The sequence below is a fragment of the Podarcis raffonei genome, chromosome 4 (genome assembly GCF_027172205.1).
Source record: "Podarcis raffonei isolate rPodRaf1 chromosome 4, rPodRaf1.pri, whole genome shotgun sequence".
In the NCBI taxonomy this organism is placed as follows: domain Eukaryota; kingdom Metazoa; phylum Chordata; class Lepidosauria; order Squamata; family Lacertidae; genus Podarcis; species Podarcis raffonei.
In genome coordinates, this window is record NC_070605.1 from 53,017,547 (window position 1) to 53,041,510 (window position 23,964).

The 23,964-nt window shown below is 42.1% G+C and overlaps 1 protein-coding gene across 9 annotated transcripts in view; it reads right to left on the reverse strand.

Annotated features, from left to right (window-relative positions):
- The window catches only part of TIAM1 (TIAM Rac1 associated GEF 1), a 188,219-nt gene that overhangs the window by 104,577 nt on the left and 59,678 nt on the right, over positions 1-23,964 (reverse strand). The window contains exon 1 of one of the 9 annotated variants that reach the window (XM_053386579.1): positions 3,728-4,046. The exons of the other annotated variants lie outside the window; for them this stretch is intronic. The gene's annotated coding sequence lies outside the window, so the exon portion shown is untranslated. Of the gene's footprint in view, positions 1-3,727; positions 4,047-23,964 lie in introns of those variants that run through there. 9 annotated transcript variants of the gene reach the window in all.

The following is a 23,964-nucleotide window of genomic DNA, read 5'->3' on the forward strand; positions in this document are numbered from 1 at the left end:
CTTCCATCCTTAGATTAAAAGACAAGACCCAGGCCTTTATTTCTTGTAGGTTAATAGGTGCACAGGGAAGAATCTGTGAATGACCCAAGACAGATAGCAAAGGATGGCCGAACAACACTGGAATCTTCTAGGCAATAGCCAGATAACCAACCTGGGATAATAGCCAATGAATATGGTTCTGTAAACAAGTAGATTAGAGCTGTTCCTCTTAACACCTCACCCCATTCAGTGGCCCAATTCAGACATAACTAGAAAAGTTGGATCAGATTCTGGTTCAAATACGGCAAGCCATGTTCTGGGCAATCCAAAATTAATGGTTTGCTATATATGGATAAGGGACGCGGGTGGCGCTGTGGGTAAAACCTCAGCGCCTAGGACTTGCCGATTGCATGGTCGGCGGTTCGAATCCCTGCGGCGGGGTGTGCTCCCGTCATTCGGTCCCAGCTCCTGCCCACCTAGCAGTTCGAAAGCACCCCCGGGTGCAAGTAGATAAATAGAGACCGCTTACCAGCGGGAAGGTAAATGGCGTTCCGTGTGCTGCGCTGGCTCGCCAGATGCAGCTTGCCACGCTGGCCACGTGACCCGGAAGTGTCTGTGGACAGCGCTGGCTCCTGGCCTCTAGAGTGAGATGAGCGCACAACCCTAGAGTCTGGCAAGACTGGCCCGTACAGGCAGGGGTACCTTTACCTTTACCTATATATGGATAAATTGGCAAAATGACTGTTTGTTCCAAAACACAATTGGGAGCTTGTCACCTCATCCCCTCATGGGCAAATAACCACTGTTCATATCAACAAACCAAAACTGCATATTAAAACCAAGTTTGCATATTTAAAATAGTGCATTTTTGTCTCGAGCAGAAGTCAGTGTTACTGAGGATGTTAAGATACTAGACATGCGGTACCAGTAATACTTTACCACTGACTCCATAGAAAGGAAAATCACAAGAGCCAGTTCCATATATGTAAAAGCTGGAAAGTATGGCCCTGACAGCCTACCCAGAGTACATCCTACACAAGCCCCATGAAATGTATGGTCACTTTCATAACATTTGCACAGTACTTTTGAGGAAACAACTAGTAAGGAAAAGTGCTCTAAATAAAGCATTTTATAGGTGCTACCATACCTAAGCACATAATTGCCACAGCAATTTTCGGGGCATTTCAAAATGAAATTATCAGTTTTAAGATCAAGATGAGGTGACACACCCACACAAGCATTTCTCAGAGGCTTTTTTGTTTAAAAAAAGTTAATCCTCTTTAGATCAGCCCAGGAATGTAACGCTTCTAAAATGAATAACTGTCTTGACAATGGGGTTTTGAGATAATCAGATGAAGTGTCACAAGCAGCAATCACCTGTCTTAATTAAGGTACAGAAAATGTATTTTCTGTCTCTGCCCCTGAGAAATTATTCTAGATGACAAAGTACCACATCAATGGATGACGTTTGGAATCCAGCTAATCTCTAGCTATATAATATCACACAATTCTCAGCAGAGAATATTCTTCTGAACTATATACCTACCATATGGAAATTAACAACTGGACAACAAAAATTGATTTTATGTGTTCTAATGGTAGCCAGAGACGCAGGTGGCGCTGTGGGTAAAACCTCAGTGCCTAGGACTTGCCGATCGTATGGTCGGCGGTTCGAATCCCCGTGGCGGGGTGAGCTCACGTCGTTCGGGCCCAGCTCCTGCCCACCTAGCAGTTCGAAAGCACTCTTAAGTGCAAGTAGGTAAATAGGTACCGCTTTATAGCGGGAAGATAAACGGCGTTTCCGTGTGCTGCGCTGGTGCTGGCTCGCCAGAGCAGCTTCGTCACGCTGGCCACGTGACCCAGAAGTGTCCTCGGACGGCGCCGGCTCACGGCCTCTAGAGCGAGATGAGCACGCAACCCTAGAGTCGGAGACGACTGGCCCGTATGGGCAGGGGTACCTTTACCTTTAATGGTAGCCAAGAGGCTGATATTGATGAACTGGAAGAGTAAAGATAATATCTCCTTCAATCAGTGGATTGATAATAACACTTGCAACCTACGAACATAGACTCTGCTTGGATAAATACGACAATATTTGGAACAAATGTATACAATATGTAAAGGTAAAGGTACCCCCAACCATTAGGTCCAGTAGCGGACGACTCTGGGTTTGCGGCACTCATCTCACTTTACTGGCAGAGGGAGCCAGCATTTGTCCGCAGACAGCTTCTAGGTCATGTGGCCAACATGACTAAGCCACTTCTGGCGAACCAGAGCAGCACACGGAAACGCCGTTTACCTTTCCGCCGGAGCGGTACCTATTTATCTACTTGCACTTTGATGTGCTTTCAAACTGCTAGGTTGGCAGGAGCAAGGACCAAGCAACAGGAGCTCACCCCGTCACGCGGATTCGAACCGCCAACCTTCTGATCGGCAAGCCCTAGCCTCTGTGGTTTAGACCACAGCGCCACCTGCGTCCCTATACAAAATGTAGTATTAATACAAAATGTAGTAGACTATTAATATTTCTATTAGTATTAGGATAATAATATCAAATTTATAAAAGAATGTATGGGTTAGGGTATTTTTTGTATATATTCATATGCCCCCCCCCCTTTACACAGTTCTGTGTTTTGTTCTTTTTCCTTTTTCCTTCTTTTTGTATCACTTTACAAACAGGACTTCTCTGCAGGCTCCCTGCTTGTGGAATGCTCTCCCCAGGGAGGTTCAGTTGGTGCCTTCATTATACACCTTTAGGTGCCAGACAAAAAACCATTCCCCTTCAACCTGGCCTTGGGCTGATTGACATCTAGTCAATCTAAATTGTGCTGTGGAAGGGGGGGTTATTGGTTTGTTTCTGTTCTTATTTTTATTATGCATTTTGTGTTTTCTGTATGGGAATTTTATGTTGTGAACTGCCCTGAGAACTATGGACATAAGGCGGTATACAAATTTAATAAATAAAAAAGTAACTAAATGAAGACTGCTAACCTGAATGCTTTTTATAGGCAGGGAAAGGGGCACTGGGAGTGAATTTATGGAACCAAGGGGGCAGTGGAACCACTGCTTCAATATCTCAAACAAACAATAATACTACAAAAGGGCTGTGTTGCCTTAACACAAAAGTTTGGGGTTGCCTTAATAAAGTTCAGAGTAGCCCTGCAGAATGCACTGCAGCATTCAGAAATAGTTTGAAAGTCCAACAGCAGCAGACCAGAGCCCTTTGTTACATGTGTAAATGCTGTAGAAACAACCTTCCTGGTTTTCAAGATTTCACTACTCGTAACAGGATCGTGAGCGATACTGGAAATTTTCACAAGACGGCTTTAAACTGTTCTAGAGAAGGTAACTCATAATTATGGAGCCAGACAGCTTTGGGAAAAGGTGCATCTTTAATGAGTAACATGAGATGCCTCTCTTTCTCTCAGGAAATACTGCTACTAAATCCAGCACTTCTTAACATTCAAAAACCATGTGCCTTTTCCTGCTACTGCCCTGCAAAGAGGGATAAATGCTTCGGAAAAAATGCACCTTTTAATTGTACATGAAGGAGGGAGATATGCCTACTTTTCAGAACAGAGGAAAGAACCATGCAGGTTATAATTCTGTCAGCACATAACCAACACCACAACGCACAGTGTGTGTACACACACAAACACAGAGGGAGGGGGGGAGTCAAAAAAAGAGCTATAAAGTATATCCAACAGGAGAATTATCAGAGTTTCTTTTTACAAAGGTAACCACTTACCCTTAATCAGTAGCACCAACATATCCTCTGGTCTCATTTCACAAAGCACTCAGATCCATCCAGCAACAAAAAATGAGGAAGCGTGAGTCTTTCATTCCGCTTCTGGCTCAGAATGTGGGTGTAACTTGCTAAGTTTCATGCTAAGTAGAGATGGGTCATTTGGGTGTGTTTAAAAGGTTCTCTCTCATCCCCCTCTCCTCCCCCTCTCTGTAGTCAAGTCTAAGGCTTTGCTTTTGCATTTTTCACATGCAGAAGAGAGCAGGCTGTTGGGATCGTCTTCAACTTCCTCAAATCTAAATACTCACAAACACCACCCCAGCAGGGTCTCTTGAATAGGGATGCCTGTAACAGCGGGTTTAGCCAGTCACTGAAAAACACAGCAACCCAAGAGAAAGGCTAAACGCTTGGAATGGCACTTCAGCTGCTTTCACACATGTGCCCCATGAGCAACAGACTGAAGCCAAGTAATCTCCAGGAAAAGTCAAAACAATGAGGAGGTGGGCTGCTCCTGCCTGAGGAGTTGGATTAGGGGTTATGATGTTCCTGCCAAACCAGGGCAGAATGAATGGCATGCCCAGAGGTTCAGTCTAGGATCTCTAGTCTCCAATACACACTCGAGTGAATGACATAGCAATAGCCCCATTCATTCCGACAATAACCCTACAGCTATAATCCTTGAAGCACTTTAGAGGAAATCTGTCCCCCATGCAAACTGTTCTCACATTGAGAGCTTGTGCTTCTCACTGCAGGGAGTGTGGGAGAAATGATGTGAAGCTTCTGTTTTGGAACATACAAAGAAGAAGAATACCCAAAAAAAAAAGCAGCAAGTCACTTGCACTTCCTGTTCCTACTCCTCCACTCCCTCCCACATATTGCATAATGTTCTATCTTGGGAAATGTTCTTCTTCCTCACTAGATCCACACATATCAGAAAGTTCTAGGTTGACCTGGAGGTTTGTTTCTAAGACTCAAAGAATATGTTCATCACGTCACTGAACAGTGCGCCAATACAGAGCCATGGTCTTAGTATTCCAGGAAGAGCAGCCCTGCACAGAAAGTCCTGGATGGTCAGAACACCAGACAAGAATTCTTATTTTTTTACTGTATGTTTTATTTACCATGCCCAAGGGTTGTTTGGAAAATAGCATTACTTATTATATTCCCTCAGTCATGCAGAATATGACTCCACACAGAGCTTGAGAAACAATTCTGACATCATAAACATGAGTCTGGCAAAGGAGGACTGTGGTCATCATGAACAAATTGGGACTATGCATGGGAGGGTGAGAGGCAACTCTCCAACACCACATTTTACAGGTCATCACCATCTGGAGGACCTGCTGGGGAATATGGAAAAGAACTTTGTAACCAACTTCACTATTTCCTAACGATATACAGAAATAAATCTGCAGACAAACCCCAATACAGTCGTACCTCGGAAGTGGAACGCCTTGCGAGATGAACGTTTTGGCTCCCAAATGCTGCAAACCCAGAAGTGATTGTTCCGGTTTGCAAATTTTCTTTGGAACCCGGACGTCCGTCGTGGCTTCCGATTGGCTGCAGGAGCTTCCTGCAGCCAATCAGAAGCCGCGCTTTGGTTCCCGAACATTTTGGAAGTCAAACGGACTTCTAGAATGGATTCCGTTCAACTTCTGAGGTATGACTGCGGACCAAATCAGAGGCCTTCCAACTACCACCCCAAACTCACCCCCAAATAGGCAATTCTATTTATGAGATACCACTATCTTCCTTAGAAGCTATAGTCTAGCAATAGTACCCTGGTGAATGCTATTTAGGCAGCCATGAATTCTATGCACCAACATTCCCCACAAAATGGAAGGCTACAAGAAATTTTATCTCTGATGATGCCATAATTCATCTGACCACCAAGTTTTGCCATTTTCTCATCTCTATCCATTGTTTCCCTTCTATTCAGGTTGGTGACACTACCATGCAGACTCACTTTGCAATGGTATGTCATCATATTCATGGCTGACTTCAAGCAATACTTCCTCAGCTTCTATCTTCAAAAGGCATCTCCTACACCTAAGATACATCACCTAGACCTACATAATGGAGGACCTTGAAAAATCATACCAGGATTTCTAACATTTTCCATCCCTTTATCAACCTAAGCCTAGACCAGTACATGTAGCAGTTTCAGTTTGTGGAACTATACAGTGAACAGATATGTAATTACCATCTTGTATTAAAAACCCACTGAACACAACATGCTTCCAGCTACTGCCCCAAGCATATCACACAATCCATCATCTCTATAGCAGAGCCCTACAATACAACATCAACCACTTGTGCTGGTTTGTTTCTTCTATTCATGTGGTATGCATTATCCAGCTCTGCTGCTACAGAGGATGGAACTGAATCCAGGTGTTGTATGCATCCAAGCTATATATGTACACAACCACACTATATGTGAGTTCCTCTGAACTACATGTAAGTCAAAGAGATATGAATACAACCACACATACTACTCCTTCTGTTGGGGAGAATCTCACCTTATAGGCAATAGCTTTTCGTACACAAGGCAGTGTGAATTTGGGATTTGCTTGTGCAACTGTAAGGCACATGAATGAGATGCAATGATCACCAAAACAGCAGCACAGATAAGCAATTTTCAGATATTCTCCACTGTCTTCCTCTGAAATACTGTGTGATTGATTCACACAGGAGCTTTTCCTAACTTCATTCTGAAATGCAGCTGATTCGGGAAACTGTAAGGAAACCCGGGAAAATCCTTATCCAACTGACATGATAAATTACTTAGAATGTTAAGTGTAACTTTGGGGTTTCAGTACTGAGAATACAACTACACAAATCTGCCATAAAAACACTACACTGAGATTTTCCAATATTACCATCACACATTATTGCTACTTGAAACGATCTCTGTGTGATGGCTACTCCATTCAGCAACCTTTGCGTACTGGCTCATCATGCAACTCTTTCCACATTGTATGGTTTATTCCCACACCAGTAACAAGCGGTTGTGATGGCAGCTCACAACAACAAGATAACAAACAATTTTGCAGGGGACAAGTCAGCAATGCATATAAATGGGTAGATTCGACTTGTAACATAATTAATGGTGCTTGCAAAATGAATCACAGGACAATTCTATCTGGAAGGAAGCTCCATGGTGTTTAATGGGGGTTGTTCACAGGTAAGTATGCACAGATTGCAGCCTTAATCAATGCCCTTTCTATCGTGCATAACCATGCACTTTGACATGTGATAACTCTGGATGTCAAATGGTCAAGTTAAATCAAAGGCCTTGCTTCACTCAACCAATAAAAGAAAGCCCAGCACAAACATTAGTTTAAATTCAGGTTGGGAAAATGAACAACACTGATTGTGAAATATTACTAACCAAGACACTGAATAATAAACCTCATATTTCTGAACAAAATCTACAAGCATTGGGGTCAGATCCAATGTTGTTGTTCTGTTAGTACAGACTGCTACTTGCTCAAGAAAACTTCATCTTCTCTCCCCTGCAGCCAACCCACACTCTCAAAATATGCCCCAGAGGATTGGAAGACCCGGGAGGCAGATTCTGAGGGCGCTCAAAGAAATGAGATGAAGGGGAAGTCCCAGGGCATGAGTGGAACTTTAGACACATAAAGTTGGATATACAACTCGTGGTATTCTTAAAATTTCCCTGGGGCTAATCTGAATGTAATTTCAGAGGGGAAGCTACATTATTCAGCTGCAGCAAAAACAATGAGTGATTAATTTTCCAACTGTTTGGTGTAGATATGTTTAGAAAGGCCATGGTTATGCAAAAAGAAGTATTTTATTGTTCTAAGAAGATGCACATGAACATACACACATACATGTACTATGATAATCCCATTCACAGGCAGCTTGCGTTCTACATTTCTCCACTGCAAACCACATTTCATGCCACTGCAAACACTTTATCGATAGCCTCCTAAGGACCTCCTCCTCCTCTCCCTTTGACACAAACTAGACGAGAGCAGCCCAGCACATAGAAATCCTCCTCATCAAAGTCAGCCTTGCTGCCACAGAGGTGTATCCAGTGAGTAGCTGTAGGGGCAGTGATGGGATGGAGAAGGAGTACCACAACCAAAACCATCACAGGCTTTTTGATGATCTAACCTTACTTACCAAGCTTGGTGGATTAGGGTAGTGGTAGCCAATGTGGCACCCTGCAAATGTTGTGGGACTCCAACTCCCATCATCCTCAGCCAGCATAGCCAATGGCCAGAAGTGCTGGAAGTTGCAGTCCAGCAACATCTGGAAGGCCCCATGCTGCCTGACTCTGGATTAGAGATTTTAAATATTAAACATAAAATTCTCTTCCCAAAATCCCAATGAAAAAAATGGATGTACGGAATACCTACTTAAAACCCCATTAAAACAGCTAAAACATAATGAATTCTACCCGGCCCTTGTATGCACTTAACCCTGGTCCCCAAAAGCCAAACCTAATAAAAAGGACTTACAAGTGCAATAACAGTTGGTTATTTATAGGCACTAGTCATACTGATGGCTGTAAAATGCAAATTGTTATAACGCACTCCTGTGTTCTGGGCCACTAGGGCACTTTAAATATTTACAAGTTCACAAGACGGAAAAGAGTATCATTCATTATCCAGAAACACAAGCATTGCCGACACTGCAGTTCCATGGAGAAGTCCTATCTATTCCAAATCAAAAGCAAAGTCTAGCAGCTGAGCAAGTGTGTAGGCACTCACTCCTAAGAGGAGAAATATTCCCACCAACTGCAACTGGTAGAGAACAAATTACAGCAGGTCCATTTAAAATTGGCTTTGAATTGGAAAAGGGAAAAATGCCTTTTTGCTGTCAGCACGCTCTTCATTTGCATTTTGTCACAGCAAACAGCAATATCATATCCAACTGGCCTTACCATTTTGTAAAGTCATTATTAGAGTCTTGTGCTACCCAAGATTCCTATATAAACTGATGTGATCTTCCTCCGGAGAGCGCTTCAAAAAACAACAACACACAGCTAACAAAGGGAGTCATGTCAATTTGACCTTTGGCTCATTTTTAATTAACGGATGAAGGAAAACACAGAGAATCTGACCTTTCAACATTAAGGGGTAAAAGGCATACCAAAAATAAATGCCAACAGGTGCAAAGAGAATGACTGCAAAGCTACAGGTAGAGTAGTATATCTTGCATGTATTTTATGCTGACACAGAGCTTGATCCTATTTAAAGTTAAAGGGTAAAGGGTCCCCTGACTGTTAGGTCCAGTCACAGACGACTCTGGGGTTGCGGCACTCATCTCGCTTTATTGGCTGAGGGAGTCGGCGTACAGCTTCCGGGTCATGTGGCCAGCATGACTAAGCCGCTTCTGGCAAACCAGAGCAGTGCACGGAAACACCATTTACCTTCTTGCCAGAGAGGTACCTATTTATCTACTTGCATTTTGATGTGCTTTCAAACTGCTAGGTTGGCAGGAGCTGGGACCGAGCAACAGGAGCTCACCCCATTGCGGGGATTCGAACCGCCGACCTTCCAATCGGCAAGCCCTAGGCTCTGTGGTTTAGATTACAGCACCACCCGCGTCCTATTTAGGCCCATGCAAAAGCCAAATGTTCTGGTGGAGACAAATAGCTCTTTCCTCGGCCATGCATTTCAGAAAGGTAATTAGCTTACCTTTCCTCTCTGGTGAGAATCAGCTGTAAGCCCAGCAGACATGCCTACAGTTCAAGTCTGACAAAGGGAGGTGATTCATAGAGATGACATACTATAGTCTGAGCATGTTCTAAAATAACGAGTGACACATACCAGTTGGGGTAGGTTCACAGTAGAGAGTTTGACTGACAACACCCTTGCCGATAGCCCTTGAAGGCAAAACAATGACTTGTTGGCTCATGCCCGCAGTATTTTGAGAACAGGCCTTTCCAGACTCTCGCTCATCCTATTAAACGGCCAGCGAAGTTGAGATAGTCTGGTAGAAGCCTTCGCATGTATTGAGGGACCAAACCCCTTTGCCTTTCTTGCCACATTAATCTTAGCTAAAATCCAGTGTTTTTACTACTTGGGCTATACAGTTTTGCACGCAACTTGTAAACTTTCCATATGAACACCAAAATGACACTCCATCAGCCCATGTCCAAGAGCATTCCGGGTCCAGACTTTATAGTAGATCCTGAGCATGTTGCCAAAAATACACAATCTCAGAGTAGCAAAGTATTCAACAGGTTGCCTCTCATCTCAAGTAGTGCAATATAGGTTGGAACAAGTTTTACTTTTAGTGAGAGACAGACAGCAATTCTCTCACCTCAGTGACCTGCTGGCGTTTCCAACTGCATCTCTTTTCCTTCTCCCTACAACTGTCTGAAGAGCAAAGCTATCGGCAAGTAGAGAAAGAAAAGGAACAGCAGAAAAATAACTAGGGGGAAAGGAATTGACAGCAGAACTAAAGGCACTGCTCTGATCTGCTGGCTGCTATCTGCTGTCCCCAAGTGTACAGTGTACTATGTCTTTTCTAGAGTTGCCATATTTCAAAAAGTAAAAACTAGGACACCCTGAAAGTTGTTGATCTTTTTAAAGGAAGACCCCAAAACTGACTTGCCTAAGAGTCTGGACAAAGCACCGCTTTTCAGAAATTCCCCCTGGATGTCAATTCCGCCTCTGAAATCCCGCTAATGTCTGGGGAAATCTGGACGTATAGCAGCCCTGTCTTTTCCCATGCTGTATAAACACGTGCACACACCCGCTCTTGCTCATTACCCATAAAACCAACTTCATTCTGCAAATTTATCGTGGACCGTCAGGCTTACCACATCTAAGTGCTTCAACTGTTCATGTATTAAAAAATTCTCCCCCCACCTGCACTGTCTATATTTTAACGCCCAGGAGTCCACCTGCCATGTACTTCAAAATAAACCTTTTCCACAGCATGGGTTAAGGCTACGGCTTTTTCTGGACACCTCCTACGCCTGACAAAATGCATTCAAACTAATTAGGCTGATATAAGAGCAAGTTATAATTCAACTGTTGTTGTTTTGCCTCTCTCCCATTCCCTTTCCCCCTTTTTCGAAGCTGCTTTGGTACAGAGTCACAATCACCTACATTAAACACCTGAGTGATGAATAAAGTATTACAATTTTATATCTTCCTATTAATATCAGCTCTGGCAGAGTTCCTTACCCTAATTATGCCACAAGACTAGATGAAGAGTATCCTTCCAGATTCCCAGACAAACTGGAGACAACATGCTCTTCAAAATGCAATCCTGTATCCAAGCTTTGGGATCTGCCTCTGTGAAGTGTTTGATCAACATTACCCTGTCTGTGTCCACACCACGCTGAAGAAATCTCTACCTGACACACAGGGTGGGGAAAACAGGGTTATGCAGCCTACTCAGTGTAGGTGCATGTTGAAACAGAACACTGGGAACAGACACAACTGAACCCTAATAAATGTCAACAGATTGTCACACCCTGAAACACCTGCTAATTAGCATCCACTGTCATGTGTTAACCCATTGCTTAAACGCTATCATTTGGAGCAAAATTAGGCTTGGGAGTAACTTTCAGAGCCTTTGAAATGCAGGCCATCCTCTGATTTGGGTAGCAATGAAATGTGAAATTTTAAAACAAGGAGCTGACTTTACTGCAGATCATTTAAAAAAGCTTTTGAAGGGAGAGAAAACCGGGGAAACTGTAGCAGACCACTTGAAGCATTCATAGCTCTTCCCACCCCCCGTCCAAAATAAAAATAAAAATTCTGGGAAGTATAGTTTGTTAAGAGTGCTGAGAGGAAACCCCTATTCCTCTCACAGAGCTACAATTCCCAGAATTCCCTAGGAAGAGGGATTGATTCCAAACTACTCTTAAAATTCTTGCTATGAGGGATAAAGGGGTTTCCTAAGAACTCTCAGCATCCCTAACAAACTACAGGTGTTGGGATGGGAAAGCTCTTTTAGACTGAGAGTGTGCTTCCATTCCCCAGCCCTGGTCTCCACTGACTGTCATCCCTGACCATTAGGCATAATGGTTGCAACTGATGGGAATTAGGAGCCCAACAACATCTGAAAGGCCACAGGTTCCCTAACTCTGGCGTAGAACAGATCCTGCAGTACTATACTTATATTGGGCAAGGCCGGTTTATGGGAACATCAGTATAGTATAAGTGTGGATTACCTAATTAAGTGTGTATGAATCTGTGCTTATATGTTCAGGTTACCCAAAAAATATTTTCTCTGAAATGCCAGATTTCCAGCCTTTTCATTCATGCATCTTAGCCAGTAATAAAAGATGCTGCAGTCTACCATTTCCTGCAAAATTGAAAATAGTTAAGAAAACCTTTTTACAAGCTATAGGAGCCCTAATGACTATAATCCTGTCTTCTCTTCTTTACATTTTATTGGGAAAATATTTCAGGTACTGAAAGGAAGATTTGTGATGCCACAAAGTTCTTTATACTATTCAAAAAGAAATCAGAACTAGTCAAATCCTGATTCCCACCCCCTACCCCAAGGCATTAAAAGTACACCACTTCCCTGTAATGACAGAGAAGTTGTGGTCTGAACAATATGGTTAGAAGGCCAATTAACAGATCCGTTTTGGGAAGTGGTAGGTGCCTCTGTTTTTTTCCTTTTGGGTGTTTGTTCTCTGTACCTTAATTTTCCTCCTTGCAGCAAACTGCAAACCATATTACAGTGGTACCTTGAGTTAAGAACTTAATTCGTTCTGGAGGTCTGTTCTTAACCTGAAACTGTTCTTAACCTGAGGTACCACTTTAGCTAATGGGGCCTCCCACTGTTGCTGCGCTGCCGCCACACAATTTCTGTTCTCATCCTGAAGCAAAGTTCTTAACCCAAGGTACTATTTCTGGGTTAGCGGAGTCTGTAACCTGAAGCGTCTGTAACCTGAGGTACCACTGTACTGGGGAATCAAAGGGCTGTGGCTCAGTGCTAGAGCACACTAGGGCTGGGCAATGTCAGCTTTTCAACATCACAGTATATCACCAGCCAAACATCACGGTCTGGCGATATACCCCAATGTTAAAAAACAATCTACAGTGGTACCTCGGGTTACATACGCTTCAGGTTACATACGCTACAGGTTACAGACTCTGCCAACCCAGAAATAGTACCTCTGGTTAAGAACTTTGCTTCAGGATGAGAACAGAAATTGTGCAGCAGCAGTGGGCAGCCCCATTAGCTAAAGTGGTACTTCAGGTTAAGAACAGTTTCAGGTTAAGAATGGACCTCCGGAACGAATTAAGTACTTAACCCGAGGTACCACTGTACATTGGTCTCAGCCTGTAGCCGCCGCGTGAAATTGCCACAGCTCTCACTGCAGAAGCTGAGGCGGTTTCACCCCTGTGCCTAGTAAGCTCAGCTGGGGTGCCAGGCTGGGGGATCCTTTAACTGCTCGGCTGAGGGGAATGGCAACCGCACACTCCTCAGCCAAGCAGTTTAAAGATGCAGAGGGAGGAACAAGATGTATTGGCGCCTTGCCGATACAGCCTTTTTCTCCCTCTACGCAGTATGATATATCGCTGGCGAAACCGCCACCGCTCCTCAGCCCTCTGCTAGCAATGCTCACAGGAGGAAGTCACTAGAAGAGGGACTCGGGAGTGGTGGCAGTTCCACCAGCAATATACCGCTGAGTGAAGCTGACATCACGATCTGCTCCTCATACTGGTCCTGGGTGATATATTGATATGTCGTCCAGGCCTAGAGCAGACAGCCCCAGATTTAATCCCCAGCATCTGCAAGTGAGGCTGAGAAAGATCCTGATCTGCAAATACTGAGGGAAGAGGAAAAAATACAAAAAAGGCTCATTCACACATTTTTTCCAGAGTTTGCAAGAGGACACACACACTCCATTCCAGCTTGCAGCAAAAGCTTTTCTCCAAACCAGGCTGGCAAGCCATCCTGCAGACCTCTTTTGAAAAAAACTAAATCACTCATCTGCGGGTTTTACAAAAAACAAAAACCCTGCTGTGCGCATTCAGTTCTTTGGCAACATGTAAATGGGCTTTCTGGATCCTGGCAAAAGCCACAGCAGAGGAACATCTGCCTCTGCCTTTTAATCATTAAGGCGAGCACAAATTTGTTATGTATTACTCCAACCATTGCTATGAAAATGATTTTTTTTAAAAAAGGGGGCGATCAACAAAATTGTTTTACATAGTGGTGTTGTCTTCCGAGACAGAAATATTTTGCATTTCGGTAGCACCTCAGAAGGTATCATTGTTATGTGGTTGGAGAAATACAGATCAATTCCAAAATTTGCTTAGCAAATAAGTGCTAAAAACAGGACAGACTGTAGCCAGAAATACATTACAGGCTTGCAATGCAAAGAGCTTGTGTCAGTGTTTCAGACAGATATGGCAGTTCTAATGGTAAGGGCTAGGGTATGGGTTATTTGTGCAAGGAGAGAAAGTCACTACTAAAAGGTAGAATTCAAAATTTCATTCCAGACAACAAACTATGGTTTGGAACTCCGCTGCAAACCAGGATCACATCCCAGTATACCGTTTTGGGGTTGCAGAGAAAGCACAAACCAAAGCTTATTATTTTGGATAAAACATCCCAATTATAGTTCTGTTAGGCATACAAGATAACCAACCCTGCCTTGTCATGTGAAGGTGGGGAGTGGGGAGGATGGGGCAGTGCAGTACACTTTAGCCTTGAAGAGAGCTTATGGCTTTTCTCAAATGAGGAAGAGGAACTAAGACATACAGAAGGGGAGGTGGTTGAACATGAGCCCAAAGCTGAGATATGATACTAACTATGGGACTTAGACACCAGACCACTTCATGTTTTTTTACAGTTTTCACATGAAAGCTAAAACGAAACCAAAGTGTGCTCCTATATGGCTGTACTCTAGGAGAAGGCTGCAGGTTTTGTAAAAAAAAAACTTCTCATCCATGGGTACACCACCCCAGTTATGTGAAGAACCTGCACACCAGCGCTGCTGATAAGCTGATGGGTGTTTGCAGTACTTTTCTTCTAGAAAAAAGGGTGCTGGTGCTGTGTACCTTTGAGTAATCCCAGAAAAAAAGCACTGGGTGTTTGGGGAATGTGCCTGTGGTAGTTGTTCTCTACACAATCAGGTCAGTGCAAGCAGCGCTGCTTACAAATGTTATAGTCGCTGCCTAAAGTGCTACCAGACAGAAGTGATTTTCAGGATCCTCTCCATAAGGTCTATGAAATAATAATAATAATAATAATAATAATAATAATAATAATAATAATAATAATATAATAATAATAATAAATACCCCGCCCATCTGGCTGGGTTTTCCCAGCTGCTCTCATTTAGCCTTCAGAGAAAGAACATTCAACAGCTATCAGAGGATGTGATTAGAAAGATTTTTATTCTAATGTCTACCAGTTACATGGAACCTATCTGTCAGTTAAAAATGGCAAAAACAGATTTTGGCTTGCTATCTAGGAAAAGATCATGATTAAACTTCCCAGTAAACACACCTGATTAAAAATAAATCATTTGGTTCATTGTGCCTATTTTGAAATTTGTCTGAGTGTGCATGTGTATGTATACACTCTCTCTCTCTCTCTCTCTCTCTCTGTGTGTGTGTGTGTGTGTGTGTGGAGAGAAAGAGAAATAGAGAAAGAAACACACACACAGACACACGCATATAGGCTAAATAGTATGCCAAATATTGCAAGTTTTTCATTATTAAATCAGAGCACTGAGTTCAGAACAATTAGTTATCTTGCACGTGGGTTTGCATTTGGAAGTCTTTAGAGGCTGCCTGCTGCCAGGCTCTTCTGGAAATCCAGCTGGCAGCCATAAAGCTATTACTTCATTTGGTTGCATTTTGTACTTGTATCTGCCTTCTGGGTACAGAAGGCACCGGGCGAGGGCAGTGGGGGGGGGGATAAATATGTGCAGACCAGAGTTTGATTCCATATAGTACTGTTTCGTTTTAGTCAAGTTGATCCTAAATTTATATTCATCCACAAGAGATTGTGGGTGGTATCTGATCGTGATTGTCTGCTGACACAAAGAAAATCAGTCAGCAAAACGGGGTGGGGGAAATTTCTGGCGATTCCCTCACTCCACACACACAGTGGCTCACACCCTCTCTAAATCTGCTCCAGAGAGGTGGAGACCCCACAGGAGAGATTTAGGGAGATTTACGGAGAGGGTTCAGGGTGCTGCAGAAGAGAAAATTGCCAAAAAATCTCTCTCTCCCCATTCAACTGATGCATCATTCTCTTTGTCCATGTCCTTCTTCTTGACATTCTTCTTCCAACAGGCTTTTGGGAACTGCCTCTTTTTAAGGAAAGGCCTGGAACTATGATATTTTTATTGTAAAGAGCTGTATATAATAGATCATATATATTAATGTTTAATTTTTTTAATTATTGCTTTTTCTATGTTTTAGCTGTAAGCCACCTTGAATCCCTGACAGAGCAAAAGACAGAAAACAAACAAACAAATTGTCAGATACTGTAATGTTAGACATCACTCACTGTTTTTAGATAGACACTTAGTGATCATCATTCATAACAGTGTAACTGGTGTAAAACACCTTCGGCAGCAAAGTGAACCCCTATGTTACTATAATTCAAATTTGTAATTACATTTATCTTGCAAAACTATTTCAACTATTTAATATTTTGCAACTCATAATCCAAGAACAGAAACATCTGTTCTGTAGCTCTTGTTTTCATCCAACGAAAGCTCCTTTATAAAATTCAGTAAAAGCATCCCACCCCACTTACAATCGGGAAAGAAAATCGAAGTGGTCTCAGTATACTTCCAGCAAAGGCCATGCTAGTTTCCTCAGAGAACAGAAAGACTTCCACACTGATATTATAAGCAGACAATCCCAACACCAGTGCAGTGTAACCAGTGCAGAATAGACAGAGGGCCTTTCCAAATACTCTTGACAGCCCATTCTATCTCAGCAGTTGATTTAAGTGGAAGGCAAAAGAGACAGAGAGAGATAATGCCACAGCATACAAATGAAAACCTGAAAGGGTCTCTCTTCCTTGTGTTTTAAAATAAGAGATCTGGCTCTGTGGAGGTGACTCATGAGTAGAATGCCTTATGTGCTGAAGGCTTGCAAAACTAAGACCTGAACATGTAAATTAAATTGTCAACCTGTGTTGGCTTTATTACAGGCAACATAAATGACTGTTATTGCTTTTATTCTGTCTGCAATTTGTGTACAGCAATCAGCATTTTAAAGCTATAAATATACAAGCCTTTTGCTTTGCTATTCCATACAAGATTTAGTGTGCGGTGGAGCTTGGAGAGGGGCAAGTAACTGGGTGGCTGGAGTGGGTAATCTCATTTCCTCTATTAGCACAAGGAAAGAGATGCTGTGGGGAGAATGGCATCCAATCAAGGTCTTTTACACACAGACCAGTTATGATGGAGTAACTACGAATCGTGCGTTGCATCCCTAGAGCTACTGCCTATGTAAAACACTTCTTGAACTAAAAAAAATCAATTAGATTTCATAAGCAGCACAGCATTACTGAGAGTTAGCTCTGGGTTGACAATTTAGGAAGGACATTTTTGCCAACGTGATCTGACTCCTGGCTCGAAGGCTGGCTTTACTTTCCCTACCACTGATCAAGACAGCTTTGTATTTAAATTAAACACTTTCTGGGTAGCCACAGAGAAAAACAAGGAATTACATACAGGGAACTGAGTGGGCTAGCGAAGGAGGGACTGTGCATGCCCTCCCTCCTCCAGCCCACTCACAAGGCAAAATGTATCAGCTGGTTCAGGAATGGTTCCAATATGTGCCTAAGACCAGGCCCCTCAAAGCTAAAGCGGTAGCTCAAACATTCAAAGACAATCTTCCCTCAAGAAATAGTTTTTGCTTGGAACATGACAGGCAGAAAAGGTTTGTGGTACAGTGGTACCTCGGGTTAAGAACTTAATTCGTTCCGAAGGTCCGTTCTTAACCTGAAACTGTTCTTAACCTGAAGCACCACTTTAGCTAATGGGGCCTCCTGCTGCTGCCGCGCCGCCGCTGCACGATTTCTGTTCTCATCCTGAAGCAAAGTTCTTAACCTGAGGTACTATTTCTGGGTTAGCAGAGTCTGTAACCTGAAGCGTATGTAACCCAAGGTACCACTGTACTTGCTGTTGTTCTTACACAGCTGCTATTTTTCTTTCCTAAACCAAGACTGACCAAGACCACAACATATATGTAGGTTTGCGAGTGATATATACCATTTGCTTTGAAGTTAATCACATCCATTTTGTATTGGCTAAATTCCCTGATATCTGCAAATGTCCATGTACTTTTAAACTCTATCCCTGTAGTATGGGGATTAACAACTGGGCAACCAAAGTGGATTTTATTGTGGCAGCCAAGAGACTTGTGTTTCGAAGTTGGAAGGGTAAATACCCACTGTCTATATTAAACGATGGTCTGAGGAACTGGCTCATTCAAACACATTTCTCATAGGCATCGATTCTGTGTGGATACCTATTCTGACAAATGGAGGGCTTGTATTAATTTGCATGTTTCATTTAAGATCCATGTACTGTATTTGCCACTGAATTTGCAATGTGAACTGAAGATGATTTACTCATTACTATTTGTATATAATAATAACAGTTATTATTAATATTCCTTTTCTTCCTTAATTATATTCCCCCTCCCTTTCCCATGTTAAATTTGCAAATAAAAATAATTCTAAAAAATACTGGCAATGGGAGGGAGGGAGGGGTGAAGCCAGATAATCCTCCCAGAGCTCAAAGCATCCTGAAGGAAATGCAAGCACTGGCTGGGAGTCAGTCTCTTCCACAATACCTACAGTCCATTTAATGTGCATATGTTGACTGTCAAACAGCTTAACTAAATAGCCTTGGCCCTAGAAGTCCAATAACCGTTTCCAAAAATGAAAAAGGAATGCTAAGTTCTGGCAAAGAACTGGCAGGCACTTTGACCCTAAAACAGATTCATTTGGCAGTCAGCAAAGCTGTTTTCTAAGGAACTAACTTCAATATGAGTGTGTTCAAGGCAGAGCTGCCAGACTCAACACATGGGAAGTTATAATGATACAATTTGAGTGTGTTGTTTGAATTGTTCCAAGTACACACTTAAAATTATTTTTTAAGGCTTTTAAAATTGCATTTATACTATAATAGTTATTTTTAAGTAACATCACCATTATATTTAATAAGGGTAGTATTAAATCCTGTATTTCTGAATGGGAATGTAACTTAAGACAACGGAACATTGGTTTGCTTAGTATTAAGTATTTTTGAATTTTGTTTGGGGGCATAAATATTGTTTAAAGGTAAGTCACTGAGAAAGAGCATATTCCCAGTGTTTGTGTGGTGGATTTTATTTATTTATAAAACTTTGGTACAGCTCAACACAAAAAAACATTCTGAGTGGTTTGCATAGAAACAGTAAAGAACAAAAATAACATTTCCTAGAAACTACCGGTAAATAGAAATGAGATAGGCACAAAGAACAACTGTATATCACAACTTAACAGTGTACAAAAAAATAAAAAAGCTTTAGAGCCAGAGTCTAGTAAAGGTTAGATAGATAAAAGTTTCTAAGCGACATTAAAATGTCATTACTGTCTCTGCCTTATGAGTTACCTATGTGTTACCACCCACCTTCTGAATCATTAACACCAAGAAGGGCCACTTCTGCATTGTCACATAGTGACAATCCACTGGTTTTCAGAAAACCAGCAATTTCTTTTTGGAAGATCATGAAGATTGGCTTGATCTGTACCAGAGGATAATGTCTACTAGGTATCCTTGTTCCAAGTTGTTTGGTGTTTTAACAACCTATGACCTCAGCTCACCTTTGGTACTGAAAACAAATTCATATGTTAAGAATGTGGTCCAGAGGGACCACTAATACATCTTTTGCAGCTGACTCTGGTTGGTAGATCTTGCAAATGAAGTAAAGCCAAGCAGATTTGATTAGCCGAATGTCTGTCTACTCTTGTTCTCAAATAGGCTCACTTTTCTCTTTACACCACCTCTTTGCAAACTCCCCTTTTCTCCATTGTACAAGTGTTGACTTTGAATTGCCATGGGTGTACCCCATCACAGTTGTCCTCTCCCCGCCCCCCACCATCATGGATTTCTCTGCAGGTGGGAAACAGACCGCAAACAGCTAGTATCTGGAATTCCCAATGGGGCCACAAATTGTTAGGGAAGGGATTGCAGCCGGCCCACAATCCTTGTACAGGCCTGCTGTCTGACAATGAAAAAATAGCTAGAGTTTTAAATCAAAAGCACTACATACATTGAAAGGAAAAGAAACCCAATGCTACAAGTTTAGGTATGCAAAGAATGCTGCCCTTGGTGACCTGAACAAATTGCTTCTAGACCATGAGCCAATTCAGTCCTACCCTCCCAGCACACCAGCAGGGAAGTAATTATCATCAACTTAAGTGAGCAAGTTCTTGACTTGAGAGCAGCCAATTTAATACTGAATTCAAGATGCAGGAGGGAAGCCTGACAAGAAACTGACTACCAGTGTTAACTGCATGTGCAATGGAGAACAGAGCTAAGGATGGTTCAAAGACGGCACAGAGCGTGATGTAATTTCCTAAAGAGCACATCTATAATTCTACACAAAAGACTGCTGTAGACCAGCTGTGTTAACACCCTCTTGTGAGGGTAATGTTTAACCGTTGTGAGAGAAGTAATGGAAGTCTACAAGAGCCTTGCAGAGCTGTACCTTTTGGTAGCATTTCCACTTATTAAGGCATTAATATTCATATTCACCTTAATTCCTCAAGCTTCTTCCTTCTTCTACAATGCTTCAGTGGGAAAACTGTTTTTCTTCCTGTACCTCCCCCTAGAGTTCCAAACTGGTGCCAACACTATTAATTTCTAAGCACTAACTAAACATGTTGTCTTAGACTGTAGTCGAGCAAATCCTGACTAAATTTTATGAAGTTTAAATTTACAGGTATTTTCTTGATTTTTAAAATAGGCTTTAGAGATACAATAATCTCATGTGTCTGAATAGCCTGGGAGATAGGTGAAGAATTTTGTTTGGTAACAGAAATCACAAAGGGGCTTCCCTAGATTTAAATTACACTTGACAGGTGAAATTCTGTGGTCACCTTAAAACCCTCCAGGGAAAGATTCCAAAAGCTTTGTTTTCAACTCATCATGGTCTTAGGTCATAATTCCCAATAGCAAAATGGCTTTGCGGCAAATTGAACTCCTTCTAAATCTTCTGTCAGGGTGTTTTGTGTGTGTGTGTGTGTGTGTGTGTGTGTGTGTGTGTTCTTCCTCTTTATTATGACACCCTTTCAGATCTTTTAAATCATCTGCCAGGACCACCATTTCATCTTTTTCCCCCCTTTAACCATGAACAGCTCATTCAGAATTTCCTCTCACATATTCCAAAGCTTTGATTATCTTTGCATCCTCCTCTTCATATCCTCCAGTTTGCTGGCTGGTAAATGCCATCAAGTGGTAAAATAGAACTAGGCCCTTGGCACTCTGCCCCAACATGGACTGATTAAAGCAGCAGCAGCATCTTCTTTATCGTACAAGTTTATGTCAGAAGCAGCTTTTTAAGATATGAGCTGGCTCTGGCCTTTAAGATTATTACTATATCCTGCCCTACCTCTCAGAGAAGCCTAGGATGGCAAAACCCACAAGCAACAAAACCATCAAAATATCTAAAAGCAATTCCAATAACAGACACAGATTGGGGAAAATATCTACTTGAAAGGCTTGTTAAAAGAGTAAGGTCATTAGTAGGCAGCAAAAAGTCAACAAACATGGCATCTGTCTAATATTTAAGAAGAGAAAATTTCAGAGGTAGGTGCCATGACACTAAAGGCTCAATTCCTATATTGTGCAGAATGGACTTCTTAATAAGATGGTATCTTCAGGTGGCCCTCTCCTGCATTGCTCAGTGGTTGATTGGGTGGGTAATATAAGGGATGAGACTATCTTTTAGGTATACTGGTCCCAAGCTGTATAGGGTTTTGTATACTGGAACCAGCACCTCAAACTTAGCCCAGTTCCCAATTGGCAGCCAGGTCAATGAGTGAAATCAGAGCTGTGAGTGATGGGTGCTAGAGAGAAATGTAGTGTCATACAAGCCTCAGGGAAGACCCAAAAATAGCTTCAAAATGAGCCACAAAGTTCCTTCTTCAGGCAATGAAGGAGGATCTTCCTGGTTTGTTTTGAAGCTGCTTTTGGGCTTTCCTTGGTGCCTGTGTCACTCTAGTTTTCTCACTGTAGAGTCAGACAATGGAAAAGGACTACAGGGTTCGTTCTTAACAGACTACCTGCTTAATTATGGAGCTGGTTTTTCATCTTCCGTGGAAGAGAAGTGAGTGTTGCCCGGAGGAAAAGAATGGAGAAATCCAAGGTTTTAGTGTAGCTGTGACTGGGTAATAGCATGTCCACCCAAAATCAAAAGGTAGCAGCAAAGACATGGGTGCTTCCTCTTTCTAGCTCAGGTTCAATTTCATGTAAAAAAAAGCTGTGTTTTTAATGGGTAATTAAAAAAGAAAAACCCTCATAATGCAAATGCAAATAAAAACCCAGCATTAGTATGTGCATTTTGCTGCAGGGTGGGGGAGATTATGGTTGAGAAATTATGAACCACACAAAAAATAGCCCATACTAATATCACTGGGGGTGAGGGCTGTGAGAAAGCAGTGTATGACAACCCTGCAGTATAGTCTAGTATTGTTACTTAGTCCTTTGGTGTGTTGGGCTTTTTTTTAAAAAAAAAAGGGAAATGCAATTGGGGGGCTGTTTATTTGACTGAAGCAGCAATATGGGGGAATGGGGGAGTTTATTGATTTCTTTTCCATGCGCTTGGCGGGGAGTTGTAGTTCAACAACATCTGGAGGACCAAAGGTTCCCCCCACCTGAATCAGATAATACTGAGCTAGATACACCAGTTTTATGTCCTGATATAAAGCAGCTTCCTATGTAAAATCATCCTGTTATGCACACATGCACCTCTCTAATATGGGAGCTTCCCATATGTGATGGGTCAGGACTGAACCATGAACGAAGTATTTTAGGAGTTCCCTATGCTATAATGTAGCACAGACTTTAGAACTCCCCACACTATAGTGCAATCATATGCATAATTTCTCAGAAGTATATTAGCATAGGATCACAGCACCTTTATCTTAAGTCTTCTTTTTCTTTACCAGCATCTTAAAATTGCTCCATAACCAGTGATGCCTAGAATCTTTAAAGTGCCTGCAAAAAATGAAATCCGTTGCTTTTCACATTGAAAACCACAAGCCAGGTGCCACCGGGGTGTGTGTGTGTGGCTTACATCACTTTGCAATGTACCTTTGATGGATGCAGAAACTTATGTCTATAAAGGAACACCTGTGTTCTTAGCAACTAGGCAGTCTGAATCATACTGCTATATTATACATTTGTAAGTTTACATCAACAGAATATTGGTGAGCAAATGTCTTCTTACATCAAGGTCAGATTGCTAAACAAATTTTTAAAGTTTTTAACAGTTCTTATTTTAACTCCAGGAAGGGGGGAAATGATTCAAAGGGAACAAACTGGGAACCAATCCTCCCAAAGAGAGACCATAGGATACATTTATATAGCCATATTTATTCCAACAGAACTGTATCAGTTTAACATACCTCTCAATCACGACACACTATATAGCCATTTAAATATATGGGTAATGCTTCCCTGTCTTCCCACAATAGCCATAATCCATCATCTTTCACTCAAGGAAACATGAAATGTTTCGAGCCCTTACACAATTCTCCACATAGTATTTTCTTCCATTTATTCAATGGCAGGGGGAAAGCAGATCTTCCATTAATAATAAGGCAAAGAAGATTTCAGAGGACTGTACAGACTGTGATGTGCATGCTGATTTGCAGGATTCAGGACAGTGCAATGCAGAAGGCAGAAGGCAAGTTCTCAACTGCTGTGGCTGCCAAGAGCACAGCTCAAGTTCAGCTGTGACCTTAAAGAGTGTCCACCAATCTTTACATGATAGAAAGTAAAACTCCTTTAGCACAGATTCACAATAGGAGGAAAAGTCAGTCCATTTTAACACTGGGTGGCCGACCCAGAACTGTCATTCTGCAGAGCAATGCCAACAACACACTGCACCCATCTGAGGGAGCTTTGAATAGAACAATCCTTCCTTGTGCCAGAACTGCTGTGACGATAGGCATTTTGCCAACACTAAATAAAGGACTGATGTATCTTAGTAATCACGCTGATGGACCTTCATCAGTAATACTCAATGTTGTGCCCC